The 21,723-nt window shown below is 35.4% G+C and overlaps 2 long non-coding RNA genes across 2 annotated transcripts; one reads left to right on the top strand and one right to left on the bottom strand.

The window, feature by feature from the left end:
• Window positions 1–658: 658 nt before the first annotated feature.
• LOC104855071 lies at window positions 659–15,623 on the top strand. The gene is made up of 5 exons (XR_778300.1): window positions 659–709; window positions 4,900–5,069; window positions 9,925–10,198; window positions 13,143–13,243; window positions 15,256–15,623. It is a non-coding gene; the product is annotated as an uncharacterized LOC104855071 (long non-coding RNA).
• On the bottom strand, window positions 10,040–18,020 carry LOC104855072. Its single transcript, XR_778301.1, has 3 exons — window positions 17,852–18,020; window positions 12,490–12,758; window positions 10,040–10,112 (listed from the first exon to the last, which is right to left on the bottom strand). It is a non-coding gene; the product is annotated as an uncharacterized LOC104855072 (long non-coding RNA).
• Between the last annotated feature and the right edge of the window lie 3,703 nt (window positions 18,021–21,723).

The raw sequence follows: 21,723 nt of genomic DNA on the forward strand, positions 1-21,723 counted from the left end.
TCCAGTGACCAGTGTCTTTTGAAGGGAGAGATTTAGAGACACCTGGCCATCCAAGGGAAAGGCATCCAATAATGAGTGCAGAGATGGGACTGATGCTGCTCTAAGTAAAAAATGCCAAATATTGCTAATAACCCCCAGGAGCTAGTCAGTGCCAGGGAGGGATCTTCCCCCAAGCCTTCAGAGGAAGCAGAACCTTACCAATGTCTTACTTTCTGACTCTGCTTCCAGAACTGTGTGAGAACAGATTTTTGTATTGTTTTGCCCCACCAACTTGTGGTAGCTGGTTTTAGAACTCTTATGAGACTAATACACAGAAAGAAGCACGTTGTCGTGTGAATTGTGCTGCATACTAGACTTGCCCACCTTTATGAAAAGAGCATCTTCTGGATGACCCATTGATTAAAGAATAATGAAAGACATGTGGAACAGTTGTAGACACAACCTGACTGTTGCAAGCAAGGTACAACTTAACCTACATCTGTTGAATCTCAGGTGCATGACTGGGAATCAATGTTGTTCTTGGCTACTAATTTTGGGAGTGTTTTGTTTCATACATGCTATGAAATAGCTAACTAATATGTAAATATTTTATGTTGCTATTAGTTGCAGACATTATATGTAATCCCTCTAAATATCTCAACTTGTATCTTTTACAAACAGGGACATTACCCCACATAATGCCGCAACATTTTCAACTTGGAAATTTAACGTAAGCATAGTACTATTATCTAATATACACTTCATGCTTGAATTTCACCTCTTAATAATGTCCTTTATGGATGTTTTTTAAAGTCTAGGGTTAAACCAATGATTGAATATTGCTGTTAGCTGTCATGTTTCTTTAGTTTCTTTTAACTGGCACAGTTAAGATCTTTTAAAGACACTTTAAAAATTTTCATTCATGACAAATGACCTTTTTTTCAGATATTGCTTGCCCTCTTTTTTAAGTCCTGAGGATTTTACCCAGGGATTTGGCACAGAGCTGCATTCCCAGACTATTTATTTATTTATTTATTTATTACCAGGGATCAAACTGGGGAGCTTGCATTTGCGAGGCAGGCAGCACAACCAGTGAGCCAAATCCCTGGACCTACCAGCACTTTTGAAAATTTTTGAGACAGCGTCTCACTTAGTTGCCCAGGCTAGGTTTGAACTTGTGATTCTCCTCCCCCAACCAACATCACAATTTTTAAGAGTTTTTTTTAAGCACATGTGTCAATTTGGAATTTTTATCATTACCTCTGGATTAGATTTAGGTTAAATATTTTCATAAAAATATCACATAAGTGATGTTTCTTTTTTGGTACCAGGGATAGAACTTGGGTCCTTGCATTTGCAGGGCAGGCGGCGGAACCACTGAGCTAAATCCCCGGCCCCTCACATAAGTGATGTTGTACCCTTCTAAATGTACCATATCAGCAGGCATATCATGCCATTTTATGCCATTATTAGAGATGCAGCACTACATTTGGTGGCTTGATCATGCAATAGTATCAATCAAATTCTCAGTGAAATGAACTTTTTAACTCTTTTTTACAAACAATTAATGGTCTTAGGGCTGGGATTCTAGCTCAGTTGTACCATGCCAGCTCACAAGTGCACGGTCCTAAATTCAATCCCCAGTACCAAAAACAAAACATTGATCTTTGCAGAGAAGATTTGAAACTATGTGAATCTAAGTTTTAAACTTTGGGAAGCATCGTTCCCCAAACAATTTTACTAGACAGTGGTTTCTTTTTTTTTTTTTTTTTTTTTCCTTTCTAGTACTGGGGATTGAACTCAGGACCTTGTGCTTGCCAGGCAGGCACAGCACCAGTGAGCTATATTCCTGGCTCCTCCAGTAGTTTCTAATATGCATGAACAATGCTTTTCTTGAAATAATACAGGCTTTTGATTATATTGCATAAGTGTGTATATACACATACATACGAATTCTGGTATATACTTTCAATCCATTAATATAGGCTTCTTTATCTTCCCATTTCACATTTACATTTGTCTTTTTCCCAAAGTGAGATTACCTTGTTCTTGATCCCATCAATATATTTACTCATTATATAAGTCTTAAAATTTACATAAAAGAATTTTGAAATTATTATGCTATACCTGGTGTCATTTTTGAAAATATATTCCAGCAGGCCAGAGAAATGTACTTAGTATTTATTTATAATATAATTAGAAATACAATTAGTCCCACTGATATAGGGACAGTAGGTGATTTATCTTTCCTCACCCATTTAAGGGCCACAGCTGATAGAACTATAACAAAAGATAAATTAACAATAGAAAAACATATTTATTTGAGGTTTTATATGACACAAATGCATTCAGAAATGAAGACCCAAGACCCAGGAAAAAGTGTTTTTATGCTTATTTTTGATGAAGAATGGATAGCCTTGTAAAATGTGATGAACAAAAAGGCTATGATATGATAGTAATAGATTGTAGAGGAGACCCTCAAGATCATCTACCCAGATTCCTCTTGGCCTATCTGTGTAGTGTTCCTTCCTGTAAGGTATGTCAGATCTTTCTTTAACAAGGATCTTATGACTTTCTACTGGACAAGCAGGTCAGAGAATTTTCTTTTGGCCAGCTCCTACACAGAAAATCAGGGGAAGGTTGGAATAATGCTTCTAGGTTTTAAGGCTTGCTTTGGAAAAGAGGATTTCTAGTTTCCTCTAGAAACTAGAGAGGAATTTTCATTTCTATGGGTGGGGGGAGAGGAATTTTTATTTCTATGACTGATGTCAGTGGAGAAAAAGTGTAAAGAGAAAGACAGAAAAAAGTCAAAGGAACTTTGCTATGGAGGCCTTCCTAGATCTTTTAGTATAAAGTATTCAGTATGCCAATAGTCCATACTTTTGTGTGTCATTTTCTGAGCCCCCAAACTGGATGACAAATTATTTTTGCCCTGTAATCTGCCTTCAAGAGTCCATATTTTCTATTTATAAAATTAGTTTAGATTTAAATTTATTCTAACATTTATGTAAAATGTATAATTTATTTTCATTTACTTACCTCAAAATCATGTTTCAATGTTTCTGAAATTTTTCTGTTGAGAATTTTGTCATCTTCTGTGTCTGAGTATTGAAGAGTTTTCTCCTGTTTCTTGTTTCTATTACCATATCCAAACTTTAAGTAGCTTTTACACTTTAATATTGATATTTATTATGTCATTTTTATGAGCATATTAATATCTAGGATCTACTTCATAAGCCTGCAAAAAAACCCTATTTCAGGGACAAATATATTTTAAAACATTGAGATTACACCTGCAGTTTTAAACTGTGCTATTATTTCAGAATTCTATTTCTCTATTGTGTCCTTTCATGCATTTGAAGTCTCATTCATTTGGCAGAAACACAGTGCTTTGGGGATAAAAGTCTTTCTTAAGTAGCTCAGCTTACTGCCACTGTTCTTGATCTTCCATCTGCTTCTCTATGTGGCAATGCCTCTTATTGTTCAGCATGTGCATATTCCCTTCTCCCACAGTAACATAAGAAGCTATGGTATAAACCAATCTCATTAATACACCAGATTCATATTACATTCTTGTTTTACACAGATGGCTTTCATGCCTTATTCATTCTTGTTTCCATATTGGTAATATAGACTATAGATGCCTTTCCATGAAATCTGGAAGTACTTAGAAACTTTCTAATTTAATCAAATGAGAGACTAGATTAATAATCATTCCACTTATTGAACTATGACCAATTTCTTCATTTTGTAATTGAAGATAATTCAATTAACAACTCTAAATTCATCCCTAAATTTTTATTTAAATTAAATTTTGTCAATAAAATGTATTTTGAATCTTAAAACAAAAATGTTAACTATTATTTTCTCTGTTAGGATCCACGTATGACTAAAGAAAATACATAAGAATACCAAGTACTAACTGGGTTGACAAAGTTAAGTGTGCCTCTTGGATGGATCTAGTTTTTTTATGAAATTGATATTTGAGAAAAAACCATATTAATTTTCTAGAATTGGTTTCACACTATAACCTATTCATTGACAGTTCAGTGAGATCTCTATTTCCTAGCTACATAGAAATCACATGTTGTCAATCTAATTTGGAAGAAGAGGTTACTGTTAGAGACATATAAAAATTACATGTTCATTTGATATTCTAACTTCATAACTTCTTTAAAAAGTATCCATCTTTCCACATATTTTTAGAAAAAAACATTTCAATGAGGAATGTCATCAACTATTTCTTGTGTTTTTTTCTTATTATCTATTAAAGTATATCTACAGGCAGAGGTACCCAAGGACATCTTTCCTGAAGTTCTATATATAATTTACAGTAACTTTTAATCATCACTGTGTAAAATAGTAAATATGCAAACACCAGAAGTAATAAGCATGTCATAAGTGCCCCATATTTTCAACTGTCTCATGAACTTGTACCTTAGACCTGGAAAAGATTAAAAGCAACAAGACTAAAACTTTCTAAATATAATCACATTTTCTGTCCTCCAGAAACTGAGATCAGAGCAGTACTCAAGGCTTAGCTCCCTTGAATGTGTTTCGATAATAAGATAGAACTTCCTTAGCATTTATTTTAACAAAATATGTTCCTTTTAACACTATAGAAAATACTTTTATATGAGATATTCTCAAATATTTATTTGATAACAAGATGTGTTGCAAGAAATACTTGGAGAAATTTAAACTTATTTGTAAATTATTTTCTTGGGTGAAAGTTAGTGATTTTTCTGGAAACTTTTCCATTTTCCTGTTTCCCACTCTGATTTTTAAAAATATATCTCTCAAAAACCACCCACTGGGGTTTAAAATTCCCAAAGCCCTCCAATTTGTGTCTTGAGTTTAGGGTCTCAATCCAAGTACTATTTGAACTTTATCAATAGCATTTTCCCCATCAACCACCAGGTGGCAGATGGATCCGATTTTTTAGAGAGCGACCTCGACCCCGCCCTACCGGAAGCTGTCATGTAAAGGAAATCTCCCTGGCCACGCCTAGAGTTCAGCACCCTGGACACGGACAGCGACACCGCCTAGTCTAGTCCCATGACTTGCTGCAGAGATCTTCACCTGACAAAGTAATTGGCCAATCCCAACCGGCTCCAAGGGCCGCGTGACTGACTAATTTACAATACCAGATGTGGAGGGGGTTAGAAACCTCTTGATTTAGGACATTTAGACTGGCAGGAAAACCAAATGATATCAAATAATACCCTCTACTGCAAAATCCTGTGTATGTTTGTTTTTCCTCTCTCACTTCCTATTGTAATCTACATGCTTTGTAATGCTACCCTGCTGTGAGACAGACGTTAGATTTTACCCAACCTCCGTGTGTTGGTTTATTCCAACAAATGCGTAAGACAGAAAAGGCGGTACAAAAGTCCGTGTGAGTTATGGCGGCCAATATCTCCTTTTGAATAAAGCTGCCTGTCGGCTTCCTTCAGAAGGGAGCCCGAGGACAGAGTGCTCTTTCTCTTTTTCCGATGAATTAAATCTCGAAAACACAAACACCACCTGTCCTTTTGTTCACATGAAATTGCTATCTTAGGCAAAGCGACCACTGAAGCACAAGTGTTCTGCAAGTGACGGTTTAGGTGTCATTTTCCAGTTGCCTAGCAACTAATTAGACACAAAGAGCACATTGTGAGGGTTTTAATTCGCGGTTTCCAATGGCAAAAGCCGAAGGGCAAATTAAAATGGATTCAGGATAGCATATTACCTGGGACTACAGTTTAGATTCATAACCTAATTAACTCTCTGTGTTGGATAAAGATGAACATATAGCTATTTGAGACTGACAAATTTGAGATTGACAAATAGGTTAAATCAAGACGAATTTTAGGTATAATTTATCCTTACACGGGTTGCTTTCTTTCCCACTGCTTCGGAGGCGACAATTCATATCTTTTACCAGCAGAGGGCGAGTCAACTGCAGTTTTCGCCCCTCAGTCACTCCCTCAGGCTCTCTCCTCCGCGCCCCCCCGCCCTCCCCCCCGGGAAATTAATTTAGCAGGAGGCTTTTCAAATATAGAACAAGCACAGGAAGTTGTGGTGGAAGGAGAACAGTGTAGAGGATTTGGCCTAGCTCCCGACCTGTCAAGCCTTGAATGTGTGGCTGCTCTGCACTTCTGCCAACATGCACCTCTCTACTCGGGGCTGCAGTGGGAATTGCAGTGGCTGTTGCAGCAGAGTGTGGGGATGAAAAGCAGCTCATCCTCAGAAGCCGTAGATAAATGGGGTCATTGGCCTCTGACAATAGGAAGGACCAGAGGTAGCACAGGAAGGAGACAAGTAGAAATTATGCAGGTTCAAAAGATGAAATAAGCAGTTTACTTATCAGGGCCAATAACTGTGATGGAACAAAAACAAAACAAGGGCCTGCTTTGGGTTTGCTACCCTACGAACAAAAGTTAGAGGGAGGAAGAAGAGAAAACAGGAGGTAAGAGGAAAGACCAAGAGTTCTAGCTAAGTGATTTTAAAAAGAGAATATACTAAAGCAAGCCAGCTCAAAGGGAAAGACAGTGGAAGAAAGCCTGCCAGGATGCAGGGCAGAGCAATAAAACATGCAGGACAAGAATAATTTATTGTTGGGCTGAGCCCTCCTCATTCTGGACTGGCCTGTCACTTGCTGGAGAGGGCCAGTTTACCTTGTAGTATAAGATTTCACAGAATCTTTCTGGGCTGGCAGCCAGAAATTCCATTAATTGGATATGTCCTTTCTCCTTCACACATTTATGTCTCAGAATTCATCTAACTCAGTTTCAAACTAGTAAAGTTAATTTTTCCAGAGGCCATCAAATAAAATTTCATGTAGCATTGCATTTTCTTTCCCTAAATTACTGAATTTCTGTAGTGCTTGTGTTTAAAGGACACCACTTCATTTATAAATTCAGTTCATAAAAGAGTATGATTAATTCTTTCTTTGTCTATTTTTCTTAAAGTGCTGGGGATCAAACTCAAAACCTTGCAGAGAAGAGATATGTGTTCTACCATAGATCTTCATCCCCAGCCAGACACTCTTAAATTTGGTACTGTGGAGGACAAGAGTTAGGCATCTTAGTATAGATCAAATACAATTTAATTCATAGTTATGTGATTAACTTTACAGGTCAATTGCACTTTAATGGTGTTGTACAGCATATCTGCCTTTTTATAGCATTTCCACTGTGAGGGAACACTTGTAAATGTTCTATTAATATACCAAACTTCATTCATCTTGCATCAAGACCAAACAAATGCTTAATATTGGCTAAAATAATCCCCCTCAACTACACACATAGAATCCAGAATTATCTCCCCAAATCCTAAGTAGCAGGTCAGTGAACAGGCACTTACTGAAAGAGAATATCCAAATAACCAATAAGCAAAGGCTTTCATCAGTAATCATTGAAGAAATGGAAATTTTTAAAATTTTTTTCTCATTGAGTTTATTGGTACATTTTAGTTATACAGTACAGTTACATTCATTATTGGGATCTTGTATCTTTACATGACAGGTCTTGGTTCTCATTTTTTCCCCTTATCCCTGCCCTCCCTTCACCCCCTCCTCCCCTCCCCATTTACAAACACTTTATTTCAATTTTTTCATTTTCTCCTATTTTTTTCTTTCCCTTATTATCTTTCTTCTACCCTTCCCACTTTCCCTACACCTTTATCCCTTTTCTTCCTACTTCACATTAACCAGCATGTTTTGATTACCTGCTGTGTGTAAACTGCTGTTAAGGACCAGGGATGCCTTCACTCTTTGTTTACTACTCAAACAGTAGTTGTGGTTGACATGAAATGGTAAAATATCTAACAGACCAGAAACACTCGTGCTAGTTAATGCCAGGAAGAAGTCACTAGCATATTCCAAATCCTCCTTTGATCTTGTTGTATACATTCTCCATGGTAGAGCCCCCATCTGCTTATGAAGAGCCCTTTTGTTTTTTAAACTCTAGAGACCCAAGAAATGGACATTTAACTCACAGTGAAATGTGTTTATCCACCCAATAGAAATGCATTCATTTGTGTATAAAATAGCATGCACAAATCATAGTATACAGCCCAATAAATTTTTTATAAAATAAAGATACACAGATACCACCAAGATCACAAAATAGAATACTACCAAATCCCTGAAATCTCCTCTGTTCCCATTTCCAGTCTTCATCTCAACCAAAGTATTCAGTACCCCCACTTCTATCATTTTAGCAATATAAGTTCATCAGAGCTCAAGCCTGGAAGCAATCCAAATGTACTTCAACAAAAGAATGGACAGATATGCTGTTATTGTGTATACAGAGATATATACAGCAATGCCAGTTTTTAAAAGTATATGTAAAAATATGACTCACAAATATTCAGCAAAAAATTCATAAGCAAAAGAAAATAATCATATGCTTCTATTTATATAAATCTAAGTAATTGGGGAAAATCTATGTTAAAATAATGAAAGTGAGGTACTGGATAATGGTGGAGATGAAAGCTGGAAATGAGTATGTGTGAGTTTTCAGATTTGGTAATATTCTATTTCTTGATCTGGGTGATAGATATTTATGTATGTTCGTTCTAAAAGTTTATTGATCTGTGCACTATAATTTGTACTTGTTGTGCTGCAGTAAAAAGAATGCTTTTTAAAAGACAGAAGACAGATTGTGTCATGCCTTTGTTTTAGCCATTCAGTATCTTCCATTGCACTGAGCAAAAATCTAAATTCCATACGACCTATCAGGCACTGCATAAAGTGCTCCTATCTAAATTCTAGTTTCTTATAATTATTTTGTCTCTCAGTCACCACATTTGGATTACCCTGATCTCAGTTTTTAAAACATATAAATCTCTTTTTACTCTTGAGTTCACTGTTTTCTCCACCTGGAATATGTTATCATTAGCTTTTTGTATGACATGCTCCTTCCAAGCTTTCAGATCAGATGCAATGACACCTTTTTAGAGAATCACATTTTGACTTTCCTATCTAAAGTCCTTGTATTATTTTTCTACTCACTGTTGTAAAAAATTACCACAGTGGCTTTAAACAAATCAAATTTATTATCTAACATATGTGAAAGTCAGAAGTCTAAAATATTTCTGAGTGGGCAAAAATCAGGGTATTATTATGAGTGCTGTCCTTCTGAACATTGTAGGGGAGAATTGATTTTCTTGCCTTGTTTGGCTTTTAGAGGCACATGCATTTCTTAATTTGTAACTCCTTCTCCCATCTTCAAAGCCAGTCATGCAGCATCCTCAAATCTTTCCCAAAATCTGACATTCTTTCTACTGCATCTCTTCTACTGTTAAGAACCCTTGTGATAGTATTGGATCCACCCAGATAATCCAGGATAATCTCAAGGTTATCTTGTAGCTCAAGGTTAGCTAATTAGTAATGTTAATTCCCCCTTGCCATGAGACATGACATTAGTAGATTCTGGGAACTAGGAAGTAGATGCGTTGGGAGGCATTATTCTGCTTACCACAATCCCCCTGTTTTTGTGTATGGGTGATTTTTTTCGTACAGCACAATGCTTATTCCATTAAGAATACTAATTACAGCCAGGCGTGGTGGCACACACCTGTAATCCCAGCACTAGAGGATTGCTGTGAGTTCAAAACCAGCCTGGGTTACATAGTGAGTTCTAGGTTAGTCTCAACTACAGAGTTAGACCCTGTCTCAAAAAAAAAAAAAACCCAAAAGAGAATTCTAATTACAATTTGAAATCATTTTATGTATTTTTCACTGTCTAATTGCTGTACTCTTCTTTATTGTAAATTCTATGTGACTGCAGGCTTATCTATCCTATTCTCTTCTATTTCTCCCCTACCTAGCATAATGCATGAAACATTGCAGTAGGTCAGTAAGAATTTGTGGAAATAATAAGCAAATTATGATCATAGCATCTATTTTCATAACCATTCTTAACAACTCTTTTTGAACTTCATCTTTCCTTCTCATAGATTATGTCTTGGCATGAGAGAAATTTGTGGAAAAATTGCAGCATATATTTTCTCAAGTTCTTCATCACAGTAACTCACTGTAGAAAATAATGTCTTGAGATAGAAACTCATACTTGTCATATACCGGCCTTCATGTTTTCATTGGTCTTAAAAGGAGATCTTAAAAATTGCTGCTTCCTGGAGAAAGACTATAACAGAACTCATGTGAGTGAAGAAAAAATAATCTGGAATGAAGAGCTGGAATTCTTTGTTACAGTAGCATGAGAAAAATATGGTATGTGGTATGATCCTATGAAGTAGCTACAAAGGCCGGTGTTATCAGATAATTACTGCTTACCTCTGTTTTACCAGGTTGTAATATCAGATACCAAAGTATTTTTTAAATTTGGTGATTTATTCATTTATTCAGCACATATTAATTTATCATTTACCAAGTGTTAAGCACTTTTCTAGGTTCTGGGAACAAGGAGGAATAATACAAAATCTGTGCCTTCGGGAGGCTACAAATGTATACATATACAATACTGTGTAAGGTAGTGGCAAGTGTTATAAAGAAAAAGTGCATGATAAACTAATAGAGAGTTCTAAATAGAGATTCAATTTATGTTCTTAAAAAGGTGAAACTGGTGATTGTGGAGATGGAAAAAGGGAAAATAAATTAATAGGCTACTGCAGTAATGTGGACAAAAGTTAATGGTAGCTGGAACTAGGTTGGTAGCACTAGAGTTAATGAAAACTGTATCTGGGACTTTTTGTTTTATTTTTAATTGACAAATGATAATTATATATATATTTTTTTAATTGACATGACTTGATTATGGATTTGATAGACTGTTTCAAGTATCAATGAGTACTAATTTTTAAAATATAATTATTTTTTTGTAAAAAGAAAAATTAGAACAGGAGAGGAGCTAGACATGTTAAGTATAAAGAACTCTTTCAAGGAATATTTTTGTAAAGAAAAAGTGAAAGGAAACAGGAAGGAAAAGAGGTCAATAGGTAGTTATTTTAAAATGTGAGAAGAAATAACACACTTGTATGCTGACTTGGAAAGTTTCAGTAGAAAGAAGAAAATCAATAATATAGGGCTGGCAGAAAGTGAAGTCCTGGAGTACATGATATGAAAATATATTTGAGCAGAAGTGGAAGGGTAAACGTAGCAATGAACATACTTCATCTACTAGTTACAGAACATAAGGTGGAGTATAAAAGAACAAAGACAGGCCAAGAGGTCAGTGTGACAACTTGTGGACTCACTCCTCTGATTACTTCATTTATCAGTGAAAGAAGATGTTTTACTAGTGGAGAGGATGTGGTGCATTGAAGTTTGTAAAACTATCATGGTATGAAGTAGTCAAGGCAGAATAGATAAGGAAGGGAGAATAAATTGGCTAGAAAAATTCCTGTATATGATAGGCAGCATTAAGCACAATTTTGAATGTGTAATCATGATTAACAAACTGAGAACATCTAGAAATATTGTGATGTTTTTCTCTCACTATATTACTCTGATGTAGGCAAAGTTTTGGATTTATGAAGCTTTGGGTTTTTATAAGCAAGTACATTAAATTGGGTGAGGATCAGAGAATTAAGGATGTATAAAATGGAATGATTAAAATGCCTGACCACAGACTTGACACTAGAAAAAATAAGAATATGAGAGTGGAAAAGATGATGAAAAAGATGATAGAACTAACAGATTTTATGTACTAGAGTGGTTGAAGTTGTTTTTGAAATTAAGATCCTAGAGATTGAGTTAAAAAAATTGGAGGGGATAGACAGAAAGTTTGATGTGTTAAAACTGATATTGGGAAAATCTTTCAGTGATTGATAGCGTGAAGTCTTTATTGGACCTCAGATGGGAGTAGATGGCTGAGAACAGTAGAGCGCTGATGCTTAGAACATAGAAGATCAAGGGATGAGGACATAAGGCTACTAAAAAAAAAATCGATGTAGATATTAAAATCACCAGGGATTAAGATTAGAATGGCACTGGAGAGAATAACAAAGAATCAGCAGTTAAAATCCTCAAGATATGAAGATACTGACAGGGAGTCAGTAGATAAATGGTACAAAAGTAGGTAGTGGGTGGCAAAATATGTTGATAGAAGATTCTAAGATGAATGCTGTGAGGAAAAAAGGGAGGTAGAGTGATCTCAAATTGGTAATGAGAAGCAAAGAAGAGAGTTTTTAAACTTTAGGCCCAGTGGCAAGAAGGCTAAGGAGAAACCACAGTTATATTTTGAGAATAATAAATGAAAAATCAGATTTCAGTTAAAGAAGGTAAATTTTCAGAAAAGAAGTTTAGTATATTAGAAATTTTGCTAATGACTGACAAGAGGGCATAGTAGAGGTGTTTCAAGGGTTGAGGAAGAGTAAAATAACATAGGGGATAAATCTGCTAAGCTGCATAGGAGTTACTCTCCGGGTAAGAGATGATGGGAGGTTTCTGAACTTTGGGAAATTGATACAAACCAGGCAGTTAATTTTGATTATTTCATGGTACATTGTGGTAGAAAAGTTATAATGTAGGCTTGAGGCATTAATTCTGGGACTTTCACTTACCTAAACCAATATCTTCGTATAGGCACAGGATCACAGGCACACCTGTGCCCCAGAGATGGAGGCAGGAGACAAGAGACAAGGGCATTGCCATCTGATGTGAGAGTGTCCTTTCTTTGCCTTAGATAGTACCCATAACAGGAGAAATCAAGGTTCTAGGTTGATGCTTTTTAAAGTCAAATCCACTTCTGAAGTGCATGCTTCTCAAGAGATCAAGACATTGGGATGATGGCTGAGTGTCAATGCTGCCAGTATTCAAATGGGTCAGTGGCCTGTGAGAACCAAAGACCAACAAGAATAATTAAAATTAAGACTGAGCTGAAGAACACTCATGTTTTTCTATGGCTAGGATGAGCACTCTTGAAATGCAGAAAGTTCAGTTAGAACTTCACAGATTTTTTTTTTTTAGTTTAAAAGTTGTCTACATTCTATCACCAAGATCAGAAGCACAATGGACTAATCAGTAACTGTGGACACTTTGAAACATCCTCATATTTAAGAGGAAATTAAAAGTAAGTCTAGCTTGCTATCAATGTTAAAAATCACAAACAGATACACACATACTGAGTCACTGTAATAATTCTCTAGTCGTAGTTCACTGAATCTCTGCAGATTCAATTTGGCATCAAATAACAGCCCATTCTTCTCTGCCACAGTGGTTGTTTAGAGCTGATGAGGAGACAGATAGCACTTTAGCTATAGAGAAGAGGAAGAAGTGCCCTCAGGTGACATTTTGTTTTGGAAAAAGTCTGGAAAAGTAAGTTTGATCTATTTTCTGAGCAACACTAACCAAAACTGCAGACTTTCACTATAAATGTCTTTTCTTTAATTAACTTAATTATGGGTTAGGAGGGCTGAGTTTGCCTCTGGTTACGTCTTTAACACTTACAAGTCACTGGATTATTCTTACCTACAGTTTTTCCACATAGGCAAATGAAAAATAAAATTATCTAAAAGAGTAAAAGGGGATTTTTTTTTCCTGACTTAAAGCCAGGATGTTTCAACCTTAATCTCCAAGTTGGAGAACATGTTCACATCTTCAGTTCCAGGCTTTACCTAAGAGTCAGTTGGAGAACATGTTCACATCTTCAGTTCCAGGCTTTACCTAAGAGTCGAGAGAGGCAAATTGCTCCTCTCAGATCACACCTCATCTCTGTACTGAGGGCTTGACCTTGCCTAACTGCCTTATAATATTTTCTAACTAGCTCAGCTGTCTACAAATTCACCCCTCTAAAGAAGTATCCCTAACTACAGTTAGCAGGGAGAGGGTGTAGTTTCTGTCTAACTGCTTTGGGCTGAGGAGGGTTGGTATAAGGAAGTTTACAGTCAGGGTCCTCTCCAGAGAGCTAATCTAATGGGTCTCAGATAGAAGTTATGCTGTAGTTTAGCAGTTATGAACTTTCTTTACAAGGTCGATCTGGTAAATCTCCAATAAAGGAGTCTAGTACATTTGTTGTTTGTTTCATGAAAGAATGGAGCCACGGGCAGGAGCCAAATTTGAAGTGAGATCTTGTAAATATTATCTACACAATGAATTAGCACACAATATCTCAGGAGGACAGAATACCATAGAAGGACACAGATGAACAACCTTTTAAAATAGTATGCTGAGGTGGTGGTAAGAATTTAGTTTGCCTTGATACCAATTCATCTAAAGTCAGTTCTTCAGATGCTAATTTACTTAATAAATTCATCTAAAACTAACATTTCTAGAGCAGTAATCCTCAATCTTAGTTGTACATTGGGTGATTCTAATGTAGGAAATTTTTTAAAATTATAATGCCCAGGACACAACCCCAAAGATTTGGATTAGTTTTGCCTGTGGTAGAACCTGAACACTGTCAAATGAAGTATAGAAACCAGTTAAATTTGAATTTTAGATAAAAAATAGTATTTTACTATAAGAATGCATCAAATATTGTATAAGACATACTAAAAATTGTTCACTATCTGAAATTCAAATTTAACTGGATATGCTGTTTTGCTTTGTTCAATCTGGCAATTATGCATATGTCTCAGGCTTGGGCAGAATTAACAACCCCCACTTGAGTGTATGTATGATAATATAGATAGGACTGGATTTATTCAACATTTTCTGAATAATTTTTCATCTTTAAAAAAGTAAAAATATCCCCTATTCCTACACAGTTCAAGAGATCATTCTTAGCCTATTGGTCTCTGAGGGGCTGTCAGGTATTTGTATTATTTTATATTTCTAAAAAAATTGTTTAGTATATGATGCTACATTTGATTCATCCAATTTAACCCTTTTAATTACCCTTTTTTATGTGTTGTTGTATTCTTTTCTGGGTTTTTCTTATTAATTTTTAAATGCTATTTATATGTATAGAAATTAGCCTTTTTCTATCGGAATAGTAGTATTTAGTTAAGTGTCACTTAAAGACAGGGGCACATTCTAAGAACACATTCTGTGTTGTTACATGATTTTGCTTCACAAACCTAAATGGTATTCCTACTGCACATTTTCACTATGTAATATAACCTATTGCTCCAAGGCTAATCTGTATAACATGTTACTACACTGAATACTGTAGGCAAATAATGATGAGAATTTGTGTCTCTAAACATACAAAAGGCACAGATAAAACGTTAGGACCATAGGAATTTTCAGATTTATTGTAATCTTATGGGTCTACCATTGTATATGTTGTAGTCACTGAACATAACATTTGATTTTGTTCATAGTGGATTTTACAATCCAGTTTTCAATATTTGTATACACAAATATTTTCTCTTTTGTTTTTGTAGGGAAAAGGGGTCTGTAGTTGGGAGGCACTGCACAGAGACTTGCCCAGGGAGAAAGAGTAAGTGAAGAGAAGGGAAGTGGTTGTGGTTTCTTGAAAAAAAAAAATGTTAAATGTTCCAAGGTCAGGTGGTTACTACAGCGACCAGGCAGCTCGTAGCAGTTGAGTGACACAAATCCTACTTTTAGCAACAGTCTAAAGACCAATGACAAGATCTCCCCACCCAAGACTGAGGGAGAAATTGAGGGGGGCCACACAAACCCCAATAAGAGTATCCAAAAAGCCCAAAATTAGGGGGGCTTTCCAGCTATGGAGCCCCCTTCTCTTTGGAGAAGATGTTCTTTGCAATAAAACTTGCTTTTGTTTGGCAACTTCCTTGAATTCCTTTCCTTTATTCCTATACTAGACTGAGAGTCTGGACCTGGTAACATAATAAGGTCGATGGTCACACCCCAGAAGTGATACTTTTTATTGAATCTTTCCCACTTTGAGATTATATTTTTAATTTACCTGTTATGTGATAATGGCTGTAGCTTCAATATTCTGCTCTATTTAAATTTTTTAAAACCCTGACTGTTAGTAGGTCACATCATGAATCTAGTTGTAGGCATGTAACTATGTGATTTTTTAAAAATTGTTTTATTTATTTATTTATTTTGCCAATGAGATGTAAACTAATGTTAGGTGAGACTTTTGGGAACCTTCTTAGAAAATTTCCCTCCTTCCATCCAGCTGCTGAAAAGGCTAAATGGAGATTTGACAGCCATATTGAACTATGGAAAACCTTGACAACGGCAATGTCCCATGCTAAGGCCAATAGAGCAAAAGATAGGCCCTTCCATCTCTAATAACATAGCAAATCAGGCGGAGATTTAGCTCAGTGGTTTTGCCACCTGCCTCACAAGCGCAAGGACTCAAGTTCGATCCCCGGTACAAAAAAAAAAGTAAATTAATAACATAGCAAATCTATTGTCAGCCCAGATTCCCTACCTTTGGCTTCTTTTTATGAGGGATGTAACTTTTATCATGTCTAAGTCACTTTTACTTTGAATCTTTCAAAAATACACTAATCAAAGCTAATCCTAATATACCACATTTACTTTTAATAGTTTTGTTAACTCCCTCCACCCCCATTCTTCCTCAATGTATGTATTTACTTCATCTTAAATTTTTGTGGTAAAATGCATATAAAATGTATCAACTTATCCATTTAAAATGTATTCATAACATTATGCAATAATCACTACCATCCATCTCCTTAACTCTTTTCATTTTGTAAAATTGAAACATTGTGCTCATTAAATAACTCCTCATTCTCCCCTACGCACAGACCCTAGCAAACATTAGTCTATCTCCTGTTTATGATTTCATATACTCTAACTATACTACATAAGCAGACATGTAATATTTGATTATTTGTGACTAGTTTATTTTTTTAATTCCATTAAGTTTATTGGTACATTTTAGGTATACATTTTGATCACATGCATCATTGGGAATTTGTACCTATACATGATATATCTTGGTTCTTGTTTTCTTCCCCATTCTCCTTCCTTCCCTATACCCCTCCATACCCCATTTACGAAAACTTTGTTTTCATTTTTTTCCTTCTTTTCTCATATTTTTTCCTTCCCTTCTTTCTCCCATGCCCCACTTCCCCTTCTCTTTCAGACCTTTTCTTCCTATTTTACATTATCTGTTATACATTTTTGTGTGACTAGCTTATTTCATTTATCATAATGTTCCCAGTGTTCATCCATGTCATAGCATGTATCATCAGAAGCCTTTTCCTTTTTAAGGCTGATTAATATTCCATATATACATTACACACATGTATAGAGCATGTCTTATTATTAATAGACATTTGGGCTGATTTTCATGTTTTAGCTATTGTGAATAACACTGTTATGAACATGGGTATATTGATATCTCTTTGGGCATACACCCAAAAATGAAATTGCTGAGTCATATGGTAATTCTACTTTTAATTATTTAAAGAAAGGCCAGACTGTTCTCCACAATAGCTATATTATTTTACATTCCTATACTATTAACCATGCACAAGAGCCCCAGTTTCTTCACCTTCTTATCAACATCCATTCTTTTTATTTCTTTTGTTTTATCTTGACAATAGTCATCTTAATGGATGTGAGCTGGTATCTGATTGTAGTATTGATTTACATTTTGCTAATGATTAATAATGTTGAGCTTCCTTTCATGTGCTTATCAGTTATTAGTATATCTTCTTTGGAGAATTGTCTTGTGACCCTTATTTCGATTTTTATTTTTTTATTATTACATGTTTGCAGTACATAATGATTACATTCCTCTTGGAAATTGGTACATACACATAACACATCTTAATTCTTTTTTTGTCTCTTCCCCTCTCCTCCTTCCATCTCTTGGTCCCCTTCCCATTTGCAAAAGATATATTTCTCACATAAGAGAACTCGTGATATTTAAGCTTGTGTGTCTGTTAGATATCCTTTCCTCAAGATGGCTGCTACATAAAATAGTAGCCTCCTTCCCATAATGCTCTGCACCTTAAAATGGCTGCCACATGGAATAGCAGCCGCCATGTTAAATATGGCTTCTCTTACCAAGGGACAGCCTTCCTCCCATTATGTCTCTCTTCTGCCAAAAGAGTAACTTGACCTGACACTTGCTACCTCTAAGTAACCAGTGATGTCACAAGCCCCTCCTAGTGATGTCTCAGGCTCCTCCAATCCTTTAATGCTACTTCACTCAACTCCACCCCAGCTCAGGTTAACCCCACCCTCTTATAAAAGAAGCTCCCTGTTCCTCCATGCTGCTTTTTCCTTTGTTAGGAGATAGCCTGGCAGATCCTCCCTATAATGAAGGCTTGTTGGAGTCCTGGTCTGGTTCTGACTTTTTGGCTCTTTTACCTAACAGTGTCTGATTTATCTCAGTTAACATTATGGTCTTCAGGTGCATCTATTTTCTTACAAATGATTCAAATTCATTCTTCTTTGTGGCAGATTAGTTCCTCATTACGTGTAAGTGTCACATTTTCTTTAAACGTTCATTTTTTAAAAAATTGGGTTTCTTGTTGAAATTTTAGAAGTTCTCATTCTAGATTGATGTACCTAATGTATAATAAAGTCATGAGACTAACACATGCAAATTTAAAAAGGCATAATTAGAAAGAGGTACTAGGCTTTGTCCCAACATTGAAAAAAAAACATTATTACAATTTTCATTGTATTTTCTCTCATTTAACTTTACATAGCAAGATAATTGGCTCATAGGAGATGCTACAAAATATTGGTTTAATGACAAGCATATATATCATTTTACATTTTGATTTTGCCTTTTACTGAGTTTAGTAAATTCAACATGGGTGCACAAACCCTCATTGTGTCATTAAGAAAAATGTAATGAAGATATTAGTGCACTAATCTTTGTCTAACTGTAATTTCAGGAAATTAATAAAACACTTTGAACATTTTTTGAAGCTTTAAGTATGCAGTGATAAAGGGGTAGATTTTGACAGATCCCAATAATTAGCACCCCTTTTGTGGCCAATATCTAAAGCAGTGGACGTGTGAAACAAAGAAGGTAAAATGTCATTTTTATCACTGACAAATCTAATATTACAGAATGTGCTTATATCTTTAGGCAAATATGTTTGTGACACTGGTGTCTAGAATTAAACCCAAGCTAGGCATCCCCATCATATCAGCATGAGTTGGGTAGAATAAGGCTCCAGGTGAGTTTGATCTGAGCAAAAGAAAGGGAACAGAGATGATTTATGCACGTTCAATTTACCCTTTCAAACCATCCTATCAGAAAACTATTTTTCTCTAAGGAATAAGGAATCAAGTGTAGCGAGTCTAGAAACATCAAGTCATTAAAGCTCACCCAGAATAAAAAAAGGAGAGACGTGTAAACCCCCGCCTGTGTAATGACCAGAAATTAGGATTTTTAAAAAATATTTGCTAATGTTTTTCAATACTTGGAATCAAATCCAGAACCTATGCATTCTAGGTAGACAAATACTATAACATTTTGCTATATGCCCCCAGTACTACTTGGTAATTTAGCAGATAACACTGAAGTGTGTAATTATTTCAGTTTTTTACCTTTGTTACAACTGAGGTAGAACAGTCTAACATTTTCCACATTTTAAAATTCCCTGGTAAACTATCATATGTTGTGGAGCCTGAGCTTTTTTTTCACTGATTTTTATGATTTCTTTATATGATAAAAATTGTCCTTCATCATATGTTATGTTAAACTTTGGCAGTTCATTTCCATTATTTTTACTTTGAGAATACAAAATAAATTTATGTGATTATATCTATTACATTTTTTGTTCTTTAATTTACTTCATTAAGCTTAGAAATTTCTCCTGTTTAATAAACATGTATTTTGTTTTGATTCTTTTATTGTTTAATTTATATTATCCCTTCGATAACCAAATGGTATTTATGGTTTCTTTAATATGATACAAGTAGAACCATTTTGTGTGCCTTCAGTCTACCTGCATTACTAAGTTTCTTCCTCTTAGCCCTCTACTTTCTTATTTGCTCTTCATAGGCGGGGGCGGGGGGCAGACAGAGAAAGAGAGAGGAAACAAACATAAAATTAAATGATTTTGGGGTTTCTAGCAGGAATAGAATAGTTGTCTCTGCAAGTGATCAACTTCTTTCTGGACACTTTCCCTTTCCAATTAGTAGCCTAAAATATGCATGTTTTCTTAAAATAAAAAATAACTTAACGAGTATCCTTTATAGGAATAAAGGAAGTGGAAAGGGTAGGGGAAAGATAAAAAGAGAAAAGAAAAAATATGAGAAAAGGAAAATATGGAAACAAAGTCTTTGTAAATAGGGATGGGTGGAGAGGGTGAAGGGAGGGCAGGGGAATGGGGGAAAAATAAGAACCAAGATACATCATGGAAAGGTACACGCTCCCAATGATGAATATAACTGTACTGTATACCTAAAAAGTACCAATAAACTTAATGAAAAAAAGATTATCCTTTATAAATCCTCAAAATTGAAGCCAGAAAAACATTGACTTAACTTACTTTTTTTTCTTTTTTAGTACTGGCAATTAACTCAGGGCCTTGAACAAGTGCTCAAACACGGAGCTATATCCCCAGCCTTTTTTGTTTCTCTCTCTCTCTCTCTCTCTCTCTCTCTCTCTCTCTCTCTCTCTCTTTAAATTTTATCTCAGACAGGGTTACCTAGGCTGGCCTCAAACTTGCTATCCTCCAGCCTAAACCTCTAGAATAGCTGGAATTATGGGTGTATACCATTGCTCTTAGATTTAATTTACATGTAAGGTATGCAGATATACTCAGAAAAAGTAAACTTACATGTCCTATATTAAATGCATTGAACTGGAAAAGTTAAAATTTAACCTAAATATTAATATATGTTAGGGTTTTTTGCAGCTTGTTGAGTTTTTGTGTGTGTGTTGTTTTGTTTGTTTTTTGTTCTCTCTCTCTCTCTCTCTCTCTCTCTCTCTCTCAGTGGTTATTGGAAGTTTCAACCATATGCTGATGCTCACTGTAGATGATAAGATTAAAAGAAAGTTTAATGGGCTGGGGATTTAGCTCAATGTTTCTGCCGCCTGCTTCACAAGCACAAAGTCCCATTTAAAAATAAATAAATAAATAAATAAACAAATAAGTAAAACAAAGGAAAATTGGAGAGTTGGTAAGAGAAAGAAACAAATTAATCCTCAGTTCCACAAAATGAGTTTAGATGCCATTTTGTCAAGTTTTTAAAAATAAATAGGTCATATTTATTGTGTTTTTTTCTGTGCCCTACAATTTCTAAGATCTCTACAGATGTTCATTCTTTTAAATTATTTTTCCTGATAAAGTTTCCTGTGTTGGTATTGTTGGTATTTTTCCAATAAATCTAATACTTAGAAGGATCAAGCTCTGTTACTTGGGGAATTATTCATACTTCCATTTGTGTACCTAGAGAACCAGGAACAATGGCATGTGGGTTTCAGGTTTTCCTTTTCGGGAAAATGAAAAACAAAATTTTGTATCCTCTGGTTTGGTCCTTATGAAGACTGAAGCAGGGAGCTGTAGAGCCAAGGCAATTGGCCTCCTGTGCTTGATGATTTCTAAACTCCAGATCCAGTGAGCCCCCTGGGACACAGGCCTAATGCACTATGTTCCTTCTGCTGAAATGCCAAGTCTGCATTTATTAGGGTAATTAGCCATTGCTCAAATATATAGACTGAACATTGATTCTGAGATCACATTGTATTTTATCTAATATATCCACTGGGTCATCAATTTTTCACATTGTTTAAAAGCCAAATTTGCTGCACATCTACTTAAAGACATCTTGTATTCTGATAAATAGTTGATAACTTAAAAGAGACCCATCAAATTATACTCTTCTGATGGAAGAGATGGGGAAAAATGTGCACCTTCAATAAGTTTTTTTTTAATGCAAATTAAATGACAATCCTTTATCACATTTTT

The sequence above is a fragment of the Fukomys damarensis genome, unplaced genomic scaffold (genome assembly GCF_012274545.1).
Source record: "Fukomys damarensis isolate Sample0158 unplaced genomic scaffold, DMR_v1.0_HiC HiC_scaffold_3, whole genome shotgun sequence".
Lineage (NCBI taxonomy): Eukaryota > Metazoa > Chordata > Mammalia > Rodentia > Bathyergidae > Fukomys > Fukomys damarensis.